The sequence below is a fragment of the Somniosus microcephalus genome, unplaced genomic scaffold (assembly GCF_052327205.1).
Source record: "Somniosus microcephalus isolate GS21.2 unplaced genomic scaffold, FLI_Smic_1.0 unresolved_chr9, whole genome shotgun sequence".
Classification (NCBI taxonomy): domain Eukaryota; kingdom Metazoa; phylum Chordata; class Chondrichthyes; order Squaliformes; family Somniosidae; genus Somniosus; species Somniosus microcephalus.
The window spans coordinates 22,049,653-22,072,737 of record NW_028225187.1 but is presented as its reverse complement, the minus strand read 5'-3'; the positions used below and the strand labels follow the sequence as shown (position 1 = coordinate 22,072,737).

General features: G+C 51.1%; 1 protein-coding gene across 1 annotated transcript in view; it reads right to left on the bottom strand.

Moving 5' to 3' along the window:
• LOC147084911 (scavenger receptor cysteine-rich domain-containing protein DMBT1-like) overlaps positions 1-22,148 on the bottom strand; it is a 103,072-nt gene extending 80,924 nt beyond the window's left edge. Inside the window, exon 1 of the mRNA XM_085979622.1 lies at positions 21,790-22,148. The gene's annotated coding sequence lies outside the window, so the exon portion shown is untranslated. The remainder of the gene's footprint in view (positions 1-21,789) is intronic.
• Positions 22,149-23,085: the final 937 nt, after the last annotated feature.

Genomic DNA, 23,085 nt, shown 5'->3' with positions numbered 1-23,085 from the left:
CCTGCGATGTTGACTTGCGGCCGGATGACTGGGTGGTTGCTTGTGGTCGACGCCCGTGCTTCTGGCCTCGACTTTCGTCCACCGTCCTCCCGGAGCGACTCCTCGACGGGAAATGCAGAGTTGCAGGCAGATTCGAATCAACCTCGTCGCCACTGTTAGATCCGTGATTCTTTAAATAAGATGTTTCCCCAAGAACTACACGGAGTCTGTAACTTAACAATCAACAGGTGGTTACTGGAGCAGAGTAGTCTCAAGACTGAAGTACAGAAGCCTGCTCCGGCTTTATATAGAGGTGTGGTCACTGCCGGTACTACAGTATACAGGAGCTGTAAAACAGTTCTCTCTTAAAGGTACATACACAACACTCCCCTTAACCTTCTCTGCTCTAAAGCGAACAACCCCAGCTTCTCCAGTCTTTCCACATCACTGAAGTCGCTCATCACTGGAACCATTCTGGTCAATCTCCCCTTAACCTTCTCTGCTCTAAGGAGAACAACCCCAGCTTCTCCAGTCTCTCCACATCACTGAAGTCCCTCATCCCCGGTACCATTCTGGTCAATCTCCCCTTAACCTTCTCTGCTCTAAGGAGAACAACCCCAGCTTCTCCAGTCTCTCCACATCACTGAAGTCGCTCATCCCCGGTACCATTCTGGTCAATCTCCCCTTAACCTTCTCTGCTCTAAGGAGAACAACCCCAGCTTCTCCAGTCTCTCCACATCACTGAAGTCCCTCATCCCTGGTACCATTCTGGTCAATCTCCCCTTAACCTTCTCTGCTCTAAGGAGAACAACCCCAGCTTCTCCAGTCTCTCCACATCACTGAAGTCGCTCATCCCCGGTACCATTCTGGTCAATCTCCGCTTAACCTTCTCTGCTCCAAGGTGAACAATCCCAGCTTCTCCAGTCTCTCCACACCACTGAAGTCCCTCATCCCTGGTACCATTCTGGTACATCTCCCCTTAACTTTCTCTGCTCTAAGGAGAACAATCCCAGCTTCTCCAGTCCTTCCACATCACTGAAGTCCCTCATCCCTGGTACGATTCTGCTCAATCTCCCCTTAACCTTCTCTGCTCTAAGAAGAACAACCCCAGCTTCTCCAGTCTCTCCACATGACTGAAGTGCCTCATCCCTGGAACCATTCTGATCAATCTCCCCCTTAACCTTCTCTGCGTTAAGGAGAACAGCCCCAGCTTCTCCCGTCTCTCCACATCACTGAAGTCTCTCAATCCCTGGTACCATTCTGGTCAATCTCCCCTTAACATTCTCTGCTCTAAGGAGAACAACCCCAGCTTCTCCAGTCTCTCCACATCACTGAAGTCCCTCATCCCTGGTCCCATTCTGGTCAATCTCCCCTTAACCTTCTCTGCTCTAAGGAGAACAACCCCAGCTTCTCCAGTCTCTCCACATCACTGAAGTCCCTCCTCCCTGGTACCATTCTGGTCAATCTCCCCTTAACCTTCTCTGCTCTAAGGAGAACAACCCCAGTGTGGTAAACCACTGTTTGTATTCCACTGTGTACATGCCTGGACATGTCTCGGCTGACTCCTCCCACAAGTCCTAGTATAAAGGTGACTGCTCCCCAGCCCTTTGTATTTCTGGACCGGTCGACCACTCGAGGCAGACCTTCATTCTTTTGTTAATGAAAGCCTTTAGTTGCTCTCTTAACTCTCAGTCTTTTATGAGTAATTGATAGCGCATCAATTTTATTAACAAAATTTTATAATGGAGAAGATCCTCACACCAGCATGCCTGGACTTAGATCATCGGGAGGCAGACTCATCCACCAAGTTTACTCACTGGCTTAAGTGTTTCGAAAAATTCCTGACCGCCTCCGCAGCAATCAAATCGGACGAGGACAAACTGGATGTCCTGACCTCCAAAGTGAACCACCGAGTGTACTCGGTCATCCAAGACGCGACCTCGTATGCGGACGCTATCAAGCTCCTCAAGGACCAGTACACGCGCCCAGTGAACGAAGTGTACGCCAGGCACCTTCTGGGGAGTCGTAAACAACAACCTGGGGAATCGACCATGGAATACCTTCAGGCACTGTCTGTGCTTGGCCGGGCCTGTGGTTGTAAGGATGTAAAGGCCGCCGTGTACACAGAGGAACTTATCCGGGACGCTTTTGTAGCGGGCCACAGATCCAATTACACCCGACAGCGACTGTTGTAGCAGAGTGACCTCGACCTCAACAAGGCCTCTGAACTCGCACTATCATTGGATGCAGCCTACCGGGGCATGGATGCCTACTCCTCTGCACCGTGGACGCCGCGGGGAATGACAGCCTGGGACACGGTAGGACCGCCTCATAGCGCCGTGCCACCCCAGCCACACCCCAGCAACGGCCCAACTACCACAGCAGTGTCCCAAGGCCAGACAGCAGTGCCCCAAGGCCAGAAATGCTACTTCTGTGGCCAGGCAAAACAGCCCAGAGCGCGCTGCCCGGCGAAAAACGCGATCTGCTCGGGCTGCGGGAAGAAGGGACACTACGCTAACGTCTGCAGGGCCAAAGCCACCCCGAACCCCAGCAGCGCCGCGTGTGGGCCATGCGGGCCACCATCTTGGGCCTCCCCGGCCATGTGCGAACCACCGGTACAGCAGCCATTTTGGACGCCTCCAGCCACATGGGGATCATGGACGCCGCCATCTTGGATGACAGCCGGAATGCAGCAGGCCCCCAACACCGCCTCATCTGATACCCGCAGCAACACACCGACCCCTACGCTGGCATCCGTTACACTGGACCAAGCGAGACCGCACCAGCTGGTCAGCTCCACAATGGACATTAAGGTAAATGGCCATGATACAATCTGCCTTTTTGACTCTGGGAGCACGGAGAGCTTCATCCACCCCGACACGGTGCAGCGTTGCTCTCTCCCAGCCCTGCCTGCGCACCAGCGGATTTCTATGGCCTCCGAGTCCCAGTCGGCGGACATCGGCGGCTACTGCGTAGTGACACTCATAGTAGACGGGACCGTGTACGATCATTTTAAACTTCTGGTCCTGCCCGACCTCTGCGCTGCCGTCCTGCTGGGGTTAGATTTTCAGTGCCACCTTAAAAGTGTTACGATGGCGTACGGTGGACCCCTACCCCCACTCACAGTCCGCAGCCAGCAGCTCCCAAATTGCCCGCCGCGCACCAGGTGCAACCTCTCCACACTCAGAGTCACCCCCCCCCCTACTGTTTGCTAACCTCACCCCCGACTGTAAGCCCATCGCCACAAAGAGCAGGCGATACAGTGCCGGGGACAGGGTTTTCATTAAAACCGAAGTGGAGCGGCTCCTGAAGGAAGGGATTATTGAGGGCAGCACCAGCCCCTGGCGAGCCCAGGTTGTGGTCATTAAGACCGGCGAGAAGCAGCGCCTGGTCATCGACTACAGCCAGACAATAAATCGCTACACCCTGGTGGACGCCTACCCACTCCCCCGCATAGCTGATATGGTCAACCAGATCGCGCAGTACCACGTCTTCTCGACCATTGACCTGAAATCAGCGTACCACCAGCTCCCTATCCGCCCTGAGGACCGCCAGTATACTGCCTTTGAGACAAACGGCCGCCTCTACCACTTCCTTAGGGTTCCCTTTGGCGTCACCAACGGGGTCTCCGTCTTCCAAAGGGAGATGGACCGGATGGTAGATCAAAATGCGTTGCAGGCCACTTTCCCATATCTGGACAATGTGACCATCTGCGGCCGTGACTTGCAGGACCATGACGCAAACCTCGAAAAATTCCTCCGCACCGCCCAACTCCTGAACCTGACATATAACAAGGAGAAGTGCATATTCCGCACAAACCGCCTCGCCATCCTTGGTTGTGTTGTGGAACACGGAGTCATCGGCCCCGACCCCGACCGGATGCGTCCCCTTATGGAACTCCCACTGCCCCACTGCCTCAAGGCCCTGAAGAGGTGCCTAGGGTTTTTCTCCTATTATGCCCAGTGGGTCCCCTACTATGCGGACAAGGCCCATCCGCTGATCAAGTCCACCTCTTTTCCCTTGACGGCAGAGGCCCGCTTAGCCTTCCACCGTATCAAGGAAGACATTGCCAAAGCCACCATGCATGCAGTGGACGAATCCATCCCCTTCCAGGTGGAAAGCGACGCGTCCGACTTTGCCCTGGCCGCTACCCTCAATCAGGCGGGGAGACCCGTGGCCTTCTTTTCACGAACCCTCCAAGGCCCGGAGACCAGACACTCCGCTGTTGAGAAGGAGGCCCAGGCGATTGTGGAGGCTGTGCGTCATTGGAGGCACTACCTGGCCGGAAAATGATTTACCCTGCTCACTGACCAACGTTCAGTTGCTTTCATGTTTAACAACAAGCAGAGGGGCAAAATCAAAAATGACAAGATCTTGAGGTGGAGAATCGAACTTTCCACCTACAATTACGAGATCTTGTACCGGCCCGGGAAGCTCAATGAACCCCCGGATGCGCTATCGCGTGGCACCTGCGCCAGCGCGCAGATCGATAGACTGCGGGCCCTCCACAATGACCTCTGCCACCCGGGGGTCACCAGGTTCTTCCACTTCATCAAGGCCCGCAACCTGCCTTGCTCTATTGAGGAGGTCAGGACCATGACCAGGAACTGCCAAGTCTGCGCTGAGTGCAAACCGCACTTTTATAGACCAGACAGGGCCCACCTGATAAAAGCCACTCGCCCCTTCGAGCGCCTGAGCATTGATTTTAAAGGGCCTCTCCCCTCCTCCGACCGCAACGTGTACTTCCTCAATATTATTGATGAGTACTCCCGTTTCCCGTTCGCCATCCCCTGCCCGGACATGACCAGTGCCACGGTCATTAAATGTCTGAACGACCTCTTCACCCTGTTCGGTTTCCCCAGCTATATCCATAGCGACCGGGGCTCATCGTTTATGAGCGACGAACTCCATCAGTACCTGCTAACTAGGGGTATTGCCACAAGCAGGACCACCAGTTACAACCCCCAGGGGAACGGACAGGTGGAAAGAGAAAATGCGACAGTTTGGAAGGCCGCCCTGCTAGCCTTAAAGTCTAGGGGCCTTCCAACCTCCCGCTGACAGGATGTGCTCGCCGATGCGCTCCACTCTATTCGGTCACTGCTCTGCACTGCCACTAACGCCACCCCTCATGAGAAAATGTTTGTCTTCCCAAGGAAGTCCACATCGGGGACATGGCTACCACCATGGCTGACGTCCCCAGGGCCGGTCCTGCTGAGAAGGCACGTGAGGACCCATAAAACGGACCCCCTGGTCGAGAGGGTCGACCTCCTCCACGCCAACCCCCAGTATGCTTACATTGCATACCCGGACGGGCGGGAGGACACAGTCTCCATAAGAGACCTTGCACCCTCGGGGGCCGCAGTAACCCACTACTCACTACCACCCCCCCCCACGATCCGATATCCAGCCCCAGCAGACGGCAGGCCTGGGCCCCGCGACCCGCTCGACATCTACGAGGACGACACGCCTGTGCCACAGCCCACGCAGGACTCGACGCCGGAAGCTCCACTACCCCTGCCGCCGCCACGCCGATCACAGCGGCAGACAAGACCTCTGGAGAGACTCCAATACACTAACGTTTAATACACTTCACCCCGCCGGATTCAATTTTAAACAAGGGGTGAATGTCGTAAACCACTGTTTGTATTCCACTGTGTACATGCCTGGACATGCCTCGGCTGACTCCTCCCACAAGTCCTAGCATAAAGGTGACTGCTCCCCAGCCCTTTGTATTTCTGGACCGGTCGACCACTCGAGGCAGACCTTCATTCTTTTGTTAATAAAAGCCTTTAGTTACTCTCTTAACTCCCAGTATTTTATGAGTAATTGATAGCGCATCGCCCAGCTTCTCCAGTCTCCCCACATCACTGAAGTCCCTCATCCCTGGTATCATTCTGGTCAATCACCCCTTAACCTTCTCTGCTCTAAGGGGAACAACCCCAGCTTCTCCAGTCTCTTCAAAACTGAAGTCCCTCATCCCTGGTCCCATTCTGGTCAATCTCCCCTTAAACTTCTCTGCTCTAAGGAGAACAACCCCAGCTTCTCCAGTCTCTACACATTACTGAAGTCCCTCATCCCTGGTACCATTCTGGTCAATCGCCCCTTAACCTTCTCTGCTCTAAGGAGAACAACCCCAGCTTCTCCAGTCTCTTCAAAACTGAAGTCCCTCATCCCTGGTCCCATTCTGGTCAATCTCCCCTTAACATTCTCTGCTCTGAGGAGAACAACCCCAGCTTCTCCAGTCTCTCCACATCACTGAAGTCCCTCATCCCTGGTCCCATTCTGGTCAATCTCCCCTTAACCTTCTCTGCTCTAAGGAGAACAATCCCAGCTTCTCCAGTCTCTCCACATCACTGAAGTCCCTCATCCCTGGTATCATTCTGATCAATCTCCCCTTAACCTTCTCTGCTCTAAGGAGAACAACCCCAGCTTCTCCAGTCTCTTCAAAACTGAAGTCCCTCATCCCTGGTCCCATTCTGGTCAATCTCCACTTAAACTTCTCTGCTCTAAGGAGATCAACCCCAGCTTCTCCAGTCTCTCCACATCACTGAAGTCCCTCATCCCTGGTCCCATTCTGGTCAATCTCCGTTTAACCTTCTCTGCTCTAAGGAGAACAATCCCAGCTTCTCCAGTCTCTCTTCAGAGCTGAAGTCCCTCCTCCCTGGTCCCATTCTGGTCAATCTCCCCTTAACCTTCTCTGCTCTAACGAGAACAATCCCAGCTTCTCCAGTCTCTCCACATCACTGAAGTCCCTCATCCCTGGCACCATTCTGCTCAATCTCCCCTTAACCTTCTCTGCTCTAAGGAGAACAATCCTAGTTTCTCCAGTCTCTCCACATCACTGAAGTCCCTCATCCCTGGTACCATTCTGGTCAATCTCCCCCTTAACCTTCTCTGCTCTAAGGAGAACAACCCCAGCTTCACCAGTCTCTCCACATCACTGAAGTCCCTCACCCCTGGCACCATTCTGGTCAATCTCCCCTTAACCTTCTCTGCTCTAAGGAGGACAATCCCAGCTTCTCCATTCTCTCCACATCACTGAAGACCCTCCTCCCTGGTACCATTCTGGTCAATCTCCCCTTAACCTTCTCTGCTCTAAGGAGAACAATCCCAGCTTCTCCAGTCTCTCCACATCACTGAAGTCCCTCCTCCCTGGTCCCATTCTGGTCAATCTCCCCTTAACCGTCTCTGCTCTAAGGAGAACAATCCCAGCTTCTCCAGTCACTCCACATCACTGAAGTCCCTCATCCCTGGCACCATTCTGCTCAATCTCCCCTTAACCTTCTCTGCTCTAAGGAGAACAATCCTAGTTTCTCCAGTCTCTCCACATCACTGAAGCCCCTCATCCCTGGCACCATTCTGCTCAATCTCCCCTTAACCTTCTCTGCTCTAAGGAGAACAATCCCAGCTTCTCCAGTCTCTCCACATCACTGAAGTGCCTCATCCCTGAACCATTCTGATCAATCTCCCCTTAACCTTCTCTGCTCTAAGGAGAACAATCCCAGCTTCTCCAGTCTCTCCACATCACTGAAGTCCCTCATCCCTGGTACCGTTCTGGTCAATCTCCCCTTACCCTTCTCTGCTCTAAGGAGAACAACCCCAGCTTCTCCAGTCTCTCCACATCACTGAAGTCCCTCATCCCTGGTCCCATTCTGGTCAATCTCCCCTTAACCTTCTCTGCTCTAAGGAGAACAATCCTAGTTTCTCCAGTCTCTCCACATCACTGAAGTCCCTCATCCCTGGTCCTATTCTGGTCAATCTCCCCTTAACCTTCTCTGCTCTAAGGAGAACAACCCCAGCTTCTCCAGTCTCTCCACATCACTGAATTCCCTCCTCCCTGGTACCATTCTCGTAAATCTCATCTCCACCCTTTCCAAGACCCTGACATCCTTCCTAAAGTCTGGTGCCCAGAATTGGACTCGACAATCGGGCTGAGATCAATCCAACGATTTAGGGTTGAAACCAATTGCATGAATCCTTCCCTCTTCCTCCAGAAAAAAAGAGGTTTTTTCCCTATCAATTATAAACATGTGCTTTATTACTTTCTTGCAGATTTATTTTCATGTATACTTACTCGCCAAGGCTTTTTCGGCAGCCCCTCCCAAACCCGCGACCTCTTCCACCTAGAAGGACAAGGGCAGCAGGCGCATGGGAACACCACCACCTCCAAGTTCCACCTCCAAGTCACACACACCATTCTGACTTGGAAGTATATCGGCCGATCCTTCATCGTCGCTGGGTCCAAATCCTGGAACTCCCTCTCTAACAGCACTGCCGCAGCACCTTCACCACAAGTACTGCAGTGGTTCAAGAAGGCGACACACCACAAGGGGCAATTAGGGGTGGGCAATAAATGCCGGCCTTGCCAGCGACGCCCACCTCCCAGGAACGAATTTTTCAAAAGCTCAAAATTGCTGCTTGTAACATTTCCAAGACATGTTATGAACTAATCGAGGTACTTACAATCATGAAAGGGTTTGATCGGGTAGACTTAGAGTCATAGGGGGAAAAATTCGGTTGCTTTGCATCTCCCGTTAGTGCCCGCAAAATTCAGCGGGAGGTTAATGGCGGCGCTAACCATTACTGTCCCGCGGCGCTGCGCCGCCGGCGATGATGTCATCGCCGTGCGCAGCGTCCCGTTCGCGTCCCGGCCGCGATCGTTGGTAGCGCCCCCTGACTTACCGCCCGACGTTATATTCGACGGGGTCATGGGGGCCTACCTGCGGCTGGGACGGCGCTATACAAAGGCAAGGTGCTGGGCGGCCATTTCTGTTGCTGGCCACCTGCCAGCAGCTGCCTCCGCTGCCGTCCCCGGCCTCCTGACCCGCCACCCCCCACCTCCCCCCCGCGGAGTGCCGGCTGCACTACATGAGCCCGGCAATTCTCTTGAGTGCCGGGCTCTTTTGCCGGCATCCCGGTCCCCGGGGGTCCAGCTGGGCCCCCGGTCGCACTGCTCAAGTCCCCTCCCCTTTAAGAAGGGGAGGAAGGCTTTAAGAAGGGAAGGAAGGCCTCTTGGGGTGCTACCACTCAATTTCGGTCGCGGAGGCGCTAATTTTAGCGCCCCGGCAAGGTTAGCGCCCCAAAGAAGGCGCGACTCAATTTTTTGCCCGTAGAGTCATAGGGAGAGAAATTCGGTTAAGCCGCAAATGGGGCGCCCAGCTCGCCTGGGCGCCGGAATTACCGCTGTGATCGGAGCAGTTGCGACGGCCGGAAATTCATCTTGAACGCCCCAAGAGGGACACGGGGCACTGCTCGAGGCGCCCCGCGTCCCTTTTAGGGCGCTGAAACTGAATATCGCAGCGTAAAGTGCCGCAGCGCCACACACTGCGGCACGGCGCGCTGCGGTACTGCAGGACTTCCTCCGCTTCTTAAGGGGGAGGGGCCTGCACCAGCACGATGACCGATCGCGAGTGCCGGCAAAAGCGCCCAGCACCGTGGAGAAGTGCCGGGCTCTCGGGACACAGCCGGCACTGCCCGGCGGGGGGGGGGATCAGGAGGCCGGGGACGGAGGTGCTTGCAGGCGGCCACTGAAAAAAATGGCCGCCCCGCACCTCCACCTTAATTTGCGCCACTGCCGCCACAGGTAGGCCCCGTGAACTGGGCGCGATTTGTGAACGGCGCTAAAGAGGCTGGCGCTACCAAATATCGCGATCGGGGCGCTGCGCACACCGATGACGTCATCGGTGGTGGCGCAGCACAACAGGCTAACGCTGTCATTAGCGCCCCAGCTAAATATCGCGGGAGGTGTAGCCAGTGGCGCTAAAGCCACTGAGTGCCCTCTTTAGGCGCTAACTGATGGTGCAGCCCACCGAATTTCTAGGCCGTAGAGTCATAACGGCACAGGAGGAGGCCATTCGGCCCATCGAGTCTGTGCCGGCTCTCTGTAGAGCAATCCAGTCAGTCCCATTCCCCCGCTCTATCCCCGTAGCCCTGCAAGTTTATTTCCCTCAAGTGTCTATCCAGTCTCCCCTTGAAAACATTGAGTGTCTCCGCTTCCACCACTTCCGTCGGCAGCGAGTTCCAGGTCCTCACCACTCGCTGCGTAAAAGTTTTTCCTCACATCCCCCCTGTATCTCGTGCCCAAAACCTTAAATCTGTGTCCCCTAGTCCTTGTACCATCAACTAGTGGGAACAGCCTTTCCCTGTCTAGCCTATCCAAACCCGTCATAGTCTTGTACACCGCTATCAAATCACCCCTCAACCACCTCTGGTCTAATGAAAACAAATCCAGCTTCTTCAACCTGTCCTTGTAGCTACGACCCCCCCATCCCCGGAACCATTCTGGTAAATCTCCTCTGCACCATCTCAAGGGCCTTCACATCCTTCCTAAAGTGTGGTGACCAGAACTGGACGCAATACTCCAGTTGTGGCCTAACCAGCACTTTATAAAGGTTCAGCATAACTTCTCTACTTTTGTACTCAATAACTCTATTTATAAAGCCCAAGATCCCAAATGCTTTGTTAACCACTCTCTCAATATGTCCTGCCACCTTCAGGGACCTGTGCACATTAACCCCCAGGTTGGGCAGAAGCATGGCAGATGCAGTATAATGTGGATAACTGTGAGGTTATCCACTTTGGAGGCAAAAAACAGGAAGGCAGATGATTATCTGAACGGCAATAGATTGGGAGAAGGGGAAATGCAACGAGACCTGGGTGTCCTTGTGCACCAGTCGCTGAAGGTAAACATGCAGGTGCAGCAGGCGGTTAAGAAGGCAAATGGTATGTTGGCCTTCCTAGCGAGAGGGTTCGAGTACAGGAGCAAGGATGTCTTGTTGCAGTTGTACAGGGCCTTGGTGAGACCACACCTTGAGTATTGTGTGCAGTTTTGGTGGCCTTATCTGAGGAAGGATGTTCTTGCCATGGAGGGAGTGCAGTGAAGATTCACCAGGCTGATACCTGGGATGGCAGGAATGACGTATGAGGAGAGATTGGGTTGATTAGGCTTATATTCGCTAGAGTTTAGAAGAATGAGAGGGGATCTCATTGAAACTTATAAAATTCTAACAGGACTAAACAGACTAGATGCAGGAAGGCTGTTCCCGATGGCTGGGGAGTCCAGAACCAGGGATCAAAGTCTAAGGATAAGGAGTAAGCCATTGAGGACAGAGATGAGGAGGAATTTCTTCACCCAGAGAGTGGTGAACCTGTGGCATTCTCTACCACAGGAGACAGTTGAGGCCAATTCATTAAATATATTCAAGAAGGAGATAGATATATTTCTTAAGGCTAAGGGGATCAAGGGATATGGGGAGAAAGCAGGGACAGGGTGTTGTGTATGTACCTTTAAGAGAATAACTGGTCTCAGACTGCAGTACTGGCAGTGACCACCCCTGTATTAAAGGCGCTAGTGAGCCTCTGTTGTTTTCAGTTTCCCGATTGACTCCATTCAGTAAAGACGTGTTTTGTTCAACTCCTGCTGTCCGTGTCTCAATCATTCACGGACATAATACTGGCGACGAGCAGATACGAACCTACCTACAGTCTGCACCACCTCCTGGGATCCATTCCTACAGCAAAGTGAGCAGAGGTCGAGGCCAGAAAGAAAAGAAAGTAAGAGGCAGTGGAAACGGGCATCGACCGTGGGCATCTGCCCCTGTGTTTGCGGAGTTGAAGATTGCTGGAGAAGCTGTCGGAAGCGGGGCCTGGTTCCTGTCGACGGTGCTTCAGCTAATCGGGCTGGTGGCAGGTAGTACACTGATCCTTCCTGGGCTGCGGCGGTCGCGAACTCGAGCGGGTGGCTTGCAACGGGGCCGAGCAGCGTTGTCAGGAAGAGGAGAGAGCGAGGGTGGAGCACACAGGGCGTGGCCGGTGCTACGAAGCCGGGCTGCGTATAGACCCGTGAAGAGGGAGGCAAAAGTCCCACAGGGTTGTTCCACGATGGGAAAATAATAAAAAAAAGAAATATTAAACGCACAAGAAACCGCGAGGAGCTGCAGGTTGCAACGGGAACCGCGGAAAGCAGCGCTAACAACAGCGGGGAAGAAGGCAAAGCACGGGAGGTGCCATCTTAATCAGCGGGGAAGAAGGCAAAGCGCGGGAGGCGCCATTTTGTTAAATCGGGGAAGAAGGCAAAGTGCGGGAGGCGCCATTTTAGATTTGCAAGATGCTGAAGACTGGCTGTATCACTGCTTTTGATAATACAATAGAGGACTGGACCACGTATGTGGAAAGAGTCGAGGTATATTTCGAGGCAAACGAAATAGCGGAGGAGAAAAAGGCATCGATATTGCTAAACGTAATGGGCGCTAGAACGTACGGCCTATTGCGGGACCTGATTACTCCAGCCAAACCGAAGGCGAAGAGTTTTAACGAAATTGTTGCTGTCCTACAGGAACACCTAAACCCTGCACCGCTGTTGATAGCAGAAAGATTTAAATTCCACAGGAGAACTCAGCATAAAGATGAGAGCAATGCTGAGTACCTTACGGAACTACGCAAGCTATCAAAGCACTGCCAGTTCAGAGCAGGACTGGCAGATACCCTACGGGACAAATTTGTCTGTAGACTCCGGAGTGAAGGAACACAGAAGAAGTTACACTCAGAGAAAGAGCTGACGCTAGATAAGGCTTTCAGCGTGGCAGTATCGTATGAAGCAGCAGCCAGGGGAGCTGCAGAAATTCAACAAAAACCACAGGAATACGGCACCCACGAAATGACACGGGGATTTGCAAAATGTTATCGCTGCGGCAGAACTAACCATGACCAGAAGGACTGCTGGTCCAAAGACAAATTATGCAGGCAATGCGGGAAGATGGGACACATTGCACGAGTTTGCAGGTCTGGGAAGAAGACCAGCGACAACAAAAAGGCTACTAAGGAACCGTACAAGAAAGTACAAAAGATGACGGACAGTAGTTCCTGTGGTGTATGTAACCTGTTCCACCTTAAGAGAACTTAAGCCTGTTCCACCTTAAGAGATGTACTACTTTCTCTGGCTGCTGTATACGTAATACCGGTGGTGACCACCGGTATATAAGTACTGTGTAGTGATATTGCTGTTGGTATAGCCCTGACCTCCCACTAGTAAAGACCTGTTGAAACGTTATTCTTGTGGTCTGTGTCAGTAATTAATCTTAAATACAACTAGAACACACAGACTTAACAGTGGCGACGATTCCGATTCTTACCCTGCGGCAGTTTATATCCACGGCGGCTTCGTCCACAGAACGGGCGTCGAAGAGAGGCATCCACCCTCATCACCCTGCTGGAAGACACGTCGCGTGGCAGGCATCGAGAACCCGGAGTGCAGAAGATATCCTGAACTCGAAGCCTCCATCAGCGGCAGTCAGCTATCTTCCTTCTACCTCGGTGGTGGGTAAGTCGGTCAGCGACACGAGCAGAAAGTCGGCCGCGTTGGCTGTACAGACGGGGAGGGAAGACGGAGGAATAAGGGCGGTGAGATCGATCGCGACCGGAGATAAGGGCCGGGCCGCATTCGGGCCGAAAGGCACAGCGCGGGGACATCGATCGCGGCTGGTGATAAGGGCCGGGCCGCATTCGGGCCAAAAAGGCGCAGCGTCTGGGGCGACTGAAGGCGCGAGAGCCGCGGTGAAGGCGAACGCAGCCGGTGCTAATAACCGGGCTGCAAGAAGGGCTGCGAGACGTGACATCGGGGAAGCGCGAATGCCCGAGGGAGCCGCGGTGAAGCGGAGACAGCGTCGGGGGAGTTACTAACCGCTGGGAAAGGGGAGCAGCAGCGGCACGCCAAACGCCATTGCAGCCAGCGGGTGAAGAAGGCGAGCGCGGGAAAGACCGCCAAGCGCGGGAAACCGCCATTTTGTAGGCGGAGGACGAAGACAAGAGCGGGAAGCCGCCATCTTGGAAAAAGGGAAATCACTAAAAAAAAAAATTGCAACGATGCCTAAACATGGGAACATTAATACCTTTGATAGCGACATCGAAGATTGGGCCACGTATGTAGAACGCATACAAAATTATTGTAAAGCAAATAAAATCCCAGATGATGAGAAAGCACTAACTTTATTAAACTTAATGGGTGCGAAGACATACGGGCAATTGAAACACCTTTTATCACCGGATGAACAGGCGGAGAAGACGTTCGAGGAGATTGTTACTGTCCTGAGAAATCATCTAAACCCCACGCCGCTGATGCTAGCGGAACGATTTAAATTTTACAGCAGAAAGCAGCTGAAAGATGAAAGCAATGCTGAATATTTAATGGAATTGTGTAAGCTAGCAAAGTACTGTCAGTTTGGAACGGGACTAACAGATGCGCTAAGAGATAAATTTGTGTGTGGATTATTAAAAGAAGATACACAAAAGCGACTGCTCGAGGAGAATGAGCTGACGCTTGAGAAAGCGGTCACTATGGCAGCATCACACGAAGCCGCAGCGAGAGGCATGGCAGTAATGCAGCTACGGTCACCGGAACTCAGTACAAATCAATTGGTTTTGAGTACTGTAAAATGTTATCGTTGTGGAAAGACAACGCACGATCAGAACCAGTGTTGGTTTAAAAACCAAGAATGCAGAACGTGTGGCAGGCTTGGCCACATAGCTAAAGTATGCCGGTCAGGAAAGAAGACCAGCAACAAAAAGTCACCGCAAGGAAAATACATAAAGGTACAAAAGGTGACAAAGAACAGTTTGAACGAACAGAAGTCAGATTCAGACGCCAGCAGTAATGAACTGGGTAGCTTAAGAGTACACAACGTTGGTAAGGATGCAGATCTCCAGACAATTTGGGTCACTCTTCAGATAGCAGGAGTCCAAGTAAAGATGGAATTGGACACTGGATCGGCATTGACGGTCATGAATAAGAAAGATTACAAAAGGTTATTCCAACATATTCCCCTACGGGATACGGAGATTATATTGAAAACATACACGGGGCAAAGAGTGTACCCCATCGGAAAGATAGAGGTAAAAGTGGTCCACAAGGGCAAAGAAAGCCAAGTAATGGACTTATACGTGCTACCTGAAGGAGGTCCACCACTACTGGGACGGGAGTGGATTAGGAAAATGAATATGGACTGGCACTCCTTAAAGGCACTAACGGTAGATTCCGGGGAAACAGATGACAAACCTAAACAATTGTCCAGAATATTGGATGATGCTAAAGAGGTGTTCCAGCAGGGACTGGGAACACTGAGAGGAATTACGGCAAACATCAAGATTGATGAACATGCACACCCAAAATTTTTCAATGCCAGACCGGTACCCTATGCAATACGACCTGCTGTAGAAGCGGAACTGGAAGCACTAGAATGTTCAGGTGTACTGTCTAAGGTAGATTGGAGTGAGTGGGCTACGCCCATTGTTCCCGTTATGAAATGTCCTTCGAGCAACAAGCCAGGAGAACCAGGGAAGGTTCGCATCTGTGGAGACTTCAAGATCACCGTTAATCCGGTGCTTCACACAGTGCAGTATCCGCTTCCGCGGATTGAGGATATTTTTGCTTCGTTGTCTGGCGGGAAACACTTCACCAAGATAGACCTGGTGCAGGCGTACTTGCAGATGGAGGTTGAAGAAGAGTCACGCCAGTACCTCACGATCAACACGCATAGAGGTTTGTACCGGTATAATAGGCTGGTTTTTGGAGTGGCATCGGCTCCAGCAATTTGGCAGAGGGCCATGGAGCAGGTATTACAGGGAATTCCAGGCACACAATGTTACCTGGACGATATTCTGATTACAGGAGATGGTGATGAAGAACACCTCGCAAACTTGGAACTGGTGCTCAACAGACTGAAAGAGTATGGACTTCGAGTTAATCGCCAGAAATGTGAGTTCTTTCAGAAGCGGATCTCGTACTGTGGTCATGTCATTGACCGGGAGGGGCTTCATAAGTCTCCTGACAAGATAGAGGCAGTTGTAAAGGCTCCCGCTCCGGATAATGTCTCTCAGCTGAGGTCGTTTCTAGGATTGATTAACTATTACCATAAGTTTCTACCGAATCTATCCACGGTACTGCACCCGCTGAACGCTCTTTTACAGAAGGGGGTACCATGGGAATGGAGCGAAAACTGTAAGAAGGCATTTCGCAAAAGCAAAGAATTGATCACCTCAGAGGAAGTGTTGGCTCACTTCAACCCAACACTGCCTATTCGGTTGGCTTGTGATGCTTCTCCATATGGTATTGGGGCAGTACTCTCACACAAGTTGCCAAATGGCACGGAAAGGCCAGTCACGTTTGCATCCAGATCATTGACCTCCGCTGAGCGCAACTATGCGCAGATTGATAGGGAGGCTCTCAGCCTTGTATGGGGAGTGAAGAAGTTTAATCATTACCTGCAGGGCCAAAAATTCACACTTCTGACAGACCATCAGCCGTTGGTATCCATTTTTAACCCTAAGAAGGGTGTTTCGGTGATGACAGCACAGAGGCTCCAGAGATGGTCCCTTTTCCTAGGGGCACATCAATATCAAATAGAATTCAAAGGTACAAAGCAGCATGGCAATGCTGATGGGCTGTCGTGCCTGCCACTACCTGAAGAAGAAGAGACGACGAAAGTTGACCCTGTTGAGTTATTTCATTCGACCATCATCGAGTGTTTACCAGTCACCAATGCAAGTATTGAAAGAGAAACCAGGAACGACCCGACACTGTCCCGAGTCTACGAGGTGACAGTGAAGGGATGGCCAACACATGGTGATCCTCTGTTACCGGCATTCTCGGCAAGGCGAGACCAGCTGTCCGTCTGCCATGGTACTTTGATGTACGGGACAAGAGTGATTATTCCTCCCAAGTTAAGGGAAAGAGTTCTAAAGGAACTGCATGAAGGTCATCTGGGGGGAGTTAAGATGAAAAGTCTTGCTAGGGCTTATGTATGGTGGCCGGGTATTGACCAACAGATAGAGGAGTTGACGAAAAGCTGCGCTGGGTGCCAAAAAGTGCAAAATGCACCTCCGATCGCACCACTACACCCATGGGAATGGCCTTCAGCCCCATGGCAACACGTACATATTGACTTTGCTGGTCCATTCATGGACTCCATGTTCCTAATTGCGGTGGACGCACATTCCAAATGGCCAGAAGTGATCAAGATGAATACCACTACTTCAGAAAAGACAATTGCGGTGTTAAGAACAATATTCGCAAGGAACGGATTGCCAGAACAGATATGTTTGGACAACGGACCACAGTTCGTGTCGGAAGAATTCCAAAAATTCTTAAAGAAGAATGGGGTGAAACATTATACCTCTGCCCCATATCATCCGGCGACAAACGGGTTGGCCGAGAGATTTGTCCAAACATTCAAAAAGGCAATAAAGGCCATGAACGATGATCAGATTCCGTTACAGCACAAGGTGGACAATTTCCTAATGGCATATCGAAACGCCGCTCATGCAGTAACTAACCAAAGTCCTGCCATGATGTTTTATAACAGGAGGTTGCGGTCCAGGTTGGACTTGTTAAAACCAAATGTGCGGAGGGAAGTGGAAAACAAACAGTTCCGGCATATTAATAACAAGACCACTCGAAGTTTCGACGTAGGACAACTAGTGTTGGCAAGGGACTATGGAAACGAAAAATGGCAGTCCGGAACAATTCGGGCCAGACAAGGACCTCTGATGTACACAGTAGATATTGGTAACAATGTGATAAGGCGTCATGCGGATCAACTGGTAGAATCGAGAGCAAGAGTCGAATCCATGGTTGCGACAGAGACAACTGTGGAAGACGTTAATGAACCTGAAGCATCTACCTCGGCCGGGAATGTACCTGATGGTGACGTCCAATACATAGGAAACCAACTAGGGGAGTCACCTCAGCAACAAGAATCAGAGACCACTGAAAGGCGTTATCCAACCCGAATCAGAAGGCCTCCTGAGAGACTGAACCTTTGAACTGTTTATACCTGAAGTTATATATGTATATATGTTATTATGTTATGTTAAATGGGGATATGACTGTTAAGCTAAAAAGGGAGGATTGTGGTGTATGTAACCTGTTCCACCTTAAGAGAACTTAAGCCTGTTCCACCTTAAGAGATGTACTACTTTCTCTGGCTGCTGTATACGTAATACCGGTGGTGACCACCGGTATATAAGTACTGTGGAGTGATATTGTATTTAGTATAGTCCTGACCTCCAACTAGTAAAGACCTGTTGAACTTTATTCTTGTAGTCTGTGTCAGTAATTAATCTTAACACACAGACTTAACACAGACGAAATATCAACTCCAACTTAATCGAAGGAATTCATTTAATTGCTGTGAATATGTTGAATGCTACGGAATTAGACCAGGTACTGACCTGCGTCTCTGCATTAACACCTCCTAGAAACCTAAAAACATAGAAAAATAGGAGCAGGAGTAGGCCATTCGGCCCTTCGAGCCTGCTCTGCCACTCAATATGATCATGGCTGATCCTCTATCTCAATACCATATTCCCGCACTCTCCCCATACCCCTTGATGCCTTTTGTGTCTAGAAATCTATCTATCTCCTTCTTAAATATATTCAGTGACTTGGCCTCCACAGCCTTCTGTGGTAGAGAATTCCACAGGTTCACCACCCTCTGAGTGAAGAAATTTCTCCTCCTCTTAGCCCTAAATGTCCTACCCCGTATCCTGAGTCTGTGACCCCTCGTACTAGACACCCCCCCAGCCAGGGGAAAAATCCTCCCTGCATCCAGTCTGTCTAGCCCTGTCAGAATTTTATACGTTTCAGTGAGATCCCCTCTCATTCTTCCAAACTCTAGTGAATACAGGCCGAGTCGACCCAATCTCTTCTCATACAACAGTCCTGCCCATCCCAGGAATCAGTCTGGTGAACCTTCGCTGCACTCCCGCTATGGCAAGTATATCCTTTCTTAGGTAAGGAGACCAAAACTGCACACAGTACTCCAGGTGTGGTCTCACCAAGGGCAGGATAAACTTCTTCCCACAGAAAGTTTGGGGACGTGGGAGACACTTCCAAGCTGATTGTTAAACATAGAAACATAGAAGATAGGAGCAGGAGTAGGCCATTCGGCCCCTCAAGCCTGCTCCGCCATTTAATGAGATCATGGCTGATCATCCAAATTCAGTACCCTGTCCCTGCCTTCTCCCCATATCCCTTGATCCCTTTAGCCTTAAGAAATATATCCAACTCCTTCTTGAATATATTTAATGAATTGGCCTCAACTGCCTTCTGTGGTAGAGAATTCCACAGGTTCACCACTCTCTGGGTGAAGAAATTCCTCCTCATCTCTGTCCTAAATGGCTTACCCCTTATCCTTAGACTGTGACTCCTGGTTCTGGACTCACCCACCATCGGGAACATCCTTCCTGCATCTAATCTCTCCTTATACGTCATTCCTGCCATCCCAGGCATCAGCCTGGTGAATCTTCACTGCACTTCCTCCATGGCAAGAACATCCTTCCTCAGATAAAGCGACCAAAACTGCACACAATACTCAAGGTGTGTTCTCACCAAGGCCCTGTACAACTGCAGCAAGACATCCTTGCTCCTGTACTCGAATCCTCTCACTACGAAGGCCAAAATACCATTTGCCTTCTTAACCGCCTGCTGCACCTGCATGCTTACCTTCAGTGACTGGTGCACAAGGACACCCAGGTCTCGTTGCACTTCCCCTTCTCCCAATCTATTGCCATTCAGATAATAGCACGGTGGCATAGTGGTTAGCACTGTTGCCTCACAGCGCCAGGGACCCGGGTTCGAATCCGGCCTCGGGCGACTGTCTGTGTGGAGTTTGCACATTCTCCCTGTGTTTGCGTGGGTTTACTCCGGGTGCTCCGGTTTCCTCCCACAGTCCAAAGATATGCAGGTTAGGTTGATTGGCTATGATAAATGGACCCTTAGTGTTAGGGGGATTAAATACGTGGGGTTACGGGGATAGGGTGGGATAACTGTTGGTGTAGGGGTTACGGGGATCGGGTGGGATATGTGTCGGTGCAGGCTCGATGGGCCGAAATGGCCTCTATCTGCACTGTGGGGTTTCTGTGATTCTGTGAATAATCTGACTTCCTGTTTTTGCCACCAAAGTGGCTAACCTTGCATTTATCCACATTATACTGCATCTGCCATGCATCTGCCCAATCACCCAACCTGTCCAAAACATACTGGAGTTTCTCGGCATCCTCCTCACAGCACACACGCCCACCCAGCTTTGCGTCGTCTGCAAACTTGGAGATATTACATCTAGTTCCCTGGCCTAGATCATTAATATATATTGTGAATAGCTGGGGTCCTAGCTCCGATCTGGGTGGAAACTGAGTGAAAGTTCAACATTGCGTTGGATAGATGTATGGAGGCATAAGGGATGAAGGGAAATGGGTACTGTAAGAATTCTTAAGGATTCCGATTTGATACCAATTGGTTACAGTGAATCTTTCAATCGTACACACAGCAGAGATCAATACCTTTCCGTGGATGTTGGCAGTAATTAACAGTTCTGAGCGGTTATTACCCGTTCAGTCACTGGACAGAGTAGCGTGCCTTGTCTTGTTCATTAGCTAGGTAGGTGTCAGGGGAAACATTTAAGAACTCCTGAAACAGATAGGACATTTTAAAACACTCTTAGTGGGAAAAATTCAGTATCGCCCTGTTCGGGGCGCCATTATCGGCCGTGCGCAAAGTTTAGCACCTGGCGTTAATTATCACCTCCGACGGCAAACTTGGCTTTTATCGCCCCTGGAGCGCTAAATCAGGCACGACACACCTCTCTTAAGGCGCAAAGGCCGAGGAGCGAGGCGCTACCTCAGAGCGCTGGTGAAGCAAGGAAGGGCAAATCAAAATCAACCTGCAAAGTGCTGCTCAGTACTCAAAACTCCTTCACACAGCGTTGAATCTCTCCAGAAGTCTCTCGCTCTCTCTCTCTCAGAATGCGTGGTGCAAAAATGTCACTGACAAAAAAAGGCAGGAAGCGGTCGCCATTAAATAGCACTCCCCCAGTCCCTTTCGGACAGCATAGCGCTCCCCTCAACCTGTCGTTGCTAGCGGCAGGTGGTAAGGCAGGGGGCGCCACTCAATATCCGGTCCGGGGGCGCTACTGGGGCGTTGCGCACTCGACTGACGTCACAATCTGCCGGCGCGGGAGATGGTGGCAGTAGTGTTTAGCGCCGCCGCCAAATGTCTAGTTAATTTCGCGAGCGGCGCAAACATCGCCGCGCCCGGGCGCTAGTTGCTTGGCGCCCCCTTAAGGCGCTAACGGGAGGCGCAACCAACTGAACTTTTCCCCCCTGAGGCTATCAGTTTGGCAATTCAGAGATCTGGACTCATCATCCAGGATGAGTCAAGGGTTAAAATCCCGACCCTGGCCCTTTGAGATATTTGGAATTAACAGAAACATAGAAGATCGGAGCAGGAGTCGGCCATTCGGCCCCTCGAGCCTGCTCCGCCATTCACCGAGATCATGGCTGATCATCCAAATTCAATACCCTGCCCCTGCCTTCTCTCCATATCCCTTGATCCCTTTAGTCTTAAGAAATATATCCAACTCCTTCTTGAATATATTTAATAAATTGGCCTCAACTGCCTTGTGTGGTAGAGAATTCCACAGGTTCACCACTCTCTGGGTGAAGAAATTCCTCCTCATCTCTGTCCTAAATGGCTTACCCCTTATCCTTAGACTGTGACCCCTGGTTCTGGACTCCCCCGACCATCGGGAACATCCTGCCTGCATCTAGTCTGTCTAGTCCTGTTAGAATTTTATAAGTTTCAATGAGATCCCCTCTCATTCTTCTAAACTCCAGCGAGTACAAGCCCAATCGACCCAATCTCTCCTCGTACGTCATTCCTGCCATCAGACTAAACGAACCATCAGGCTCTTGTGGGATAAAAAGATACAACCGCTTTGATTATGTCTTTGAGTGAGAGAAAAATAAACCTGCAGTCCTTACCTGGTCTGGTCTACAGTTGACTCCCCACCAACGTGGTTGATTCTGAAGCGGTCTCACACGGCGAGATGCAGGGGGTTCAAGAGGTCTCACCTTCTCGGGGTAACAAGTGACCTTGCCCGAGACACCCACATCCCGAGTTCGAGTATATATAAACAGAAAACCTCCACAATCCTACCGAATATTGGGAACAGAAATCCTTAGGCAATAGCTAAAATTGGGCAAATGCAAAGAGTTACTGACCCTTCAATTGGGAAATAACAGCCTCCTGTGGAAACTGTAAACAGAACTACGCAGCTCAAGCCAGTCAGTCTGGCCGACTGTCGAAGTCCCGAGGCAATGCCGGGGTTTCGGAACCGACGTCACTGTGTTTGAACAGAATTTCTAACTGCAAAAAAAAAAGAGCCCACTACCTCACGTACCATTGGAAAAAACTGGTGGCTGCCTCTTCAGAAGAGTTTGAAGTGCATATTTACAAATTCAACTGACGCAGGGACTTTCCGACAGGTCAACGGACAGAAAACAGAGAGTAGTGAAGGATCCAGCTGGCTCCCAGTGAATTCTGGGATACTTGAAACATAGAAACACAGACGATAGGAGCAGGAGTAGGCCAATCGGCCCCTCGAGCCTGCTCCGCCATTCAATGAGATCATGGCTGATCGTCCAAATTCAGCACCCTGTCCCTGCTTTCAACCCATATCCCTTGATCCCTTTAGCCTTAAGAAATATATCCAACTCCTTCTTGATTATATTTAATGAATTGGCCTCTACTGCCTTCTGTGGTAGAGAATTCCACAGGTTCACCACTCTCTGGGTGAAGAAATTCCTCCTCATCTCTGTCCTAAAAGGCTTACCCCTTACCCTTAGACTGTGACCCCTGGTTCTGGACTCCCCGGCCATCGGGAACATCCTTCCTGCATCTAGTCTGTCTAGTCCTGTTAGAATTTTATAAGTTTCAATGAGATCCCCTCTCATTCTTCTAAACTCCAGCGAGTACAAGTCCAATCGACCCAACCTCTCCTCATACGTCATTCCTGCCATCCCAGGTATCAGCCTGGTGAATCTTTGCTGCACTCCCTCCATGGCAAGAACATCCTTCCTCAGATAAGGCGACCAAAACTGCACACAATACTCAAGGTGTGGTCTCACCAATGCCCTGTATAACTGCAGCAAGACATCCTTGTTCTTGTACTCAAACCCTCTCACTACAAAGGCTAACATACCATTTGCCTTCTTAACCGCCTGCTGCACCTGCATGCTTACCTTCAGCGACTGGTGCACAAGGACACCCAGGTCTCG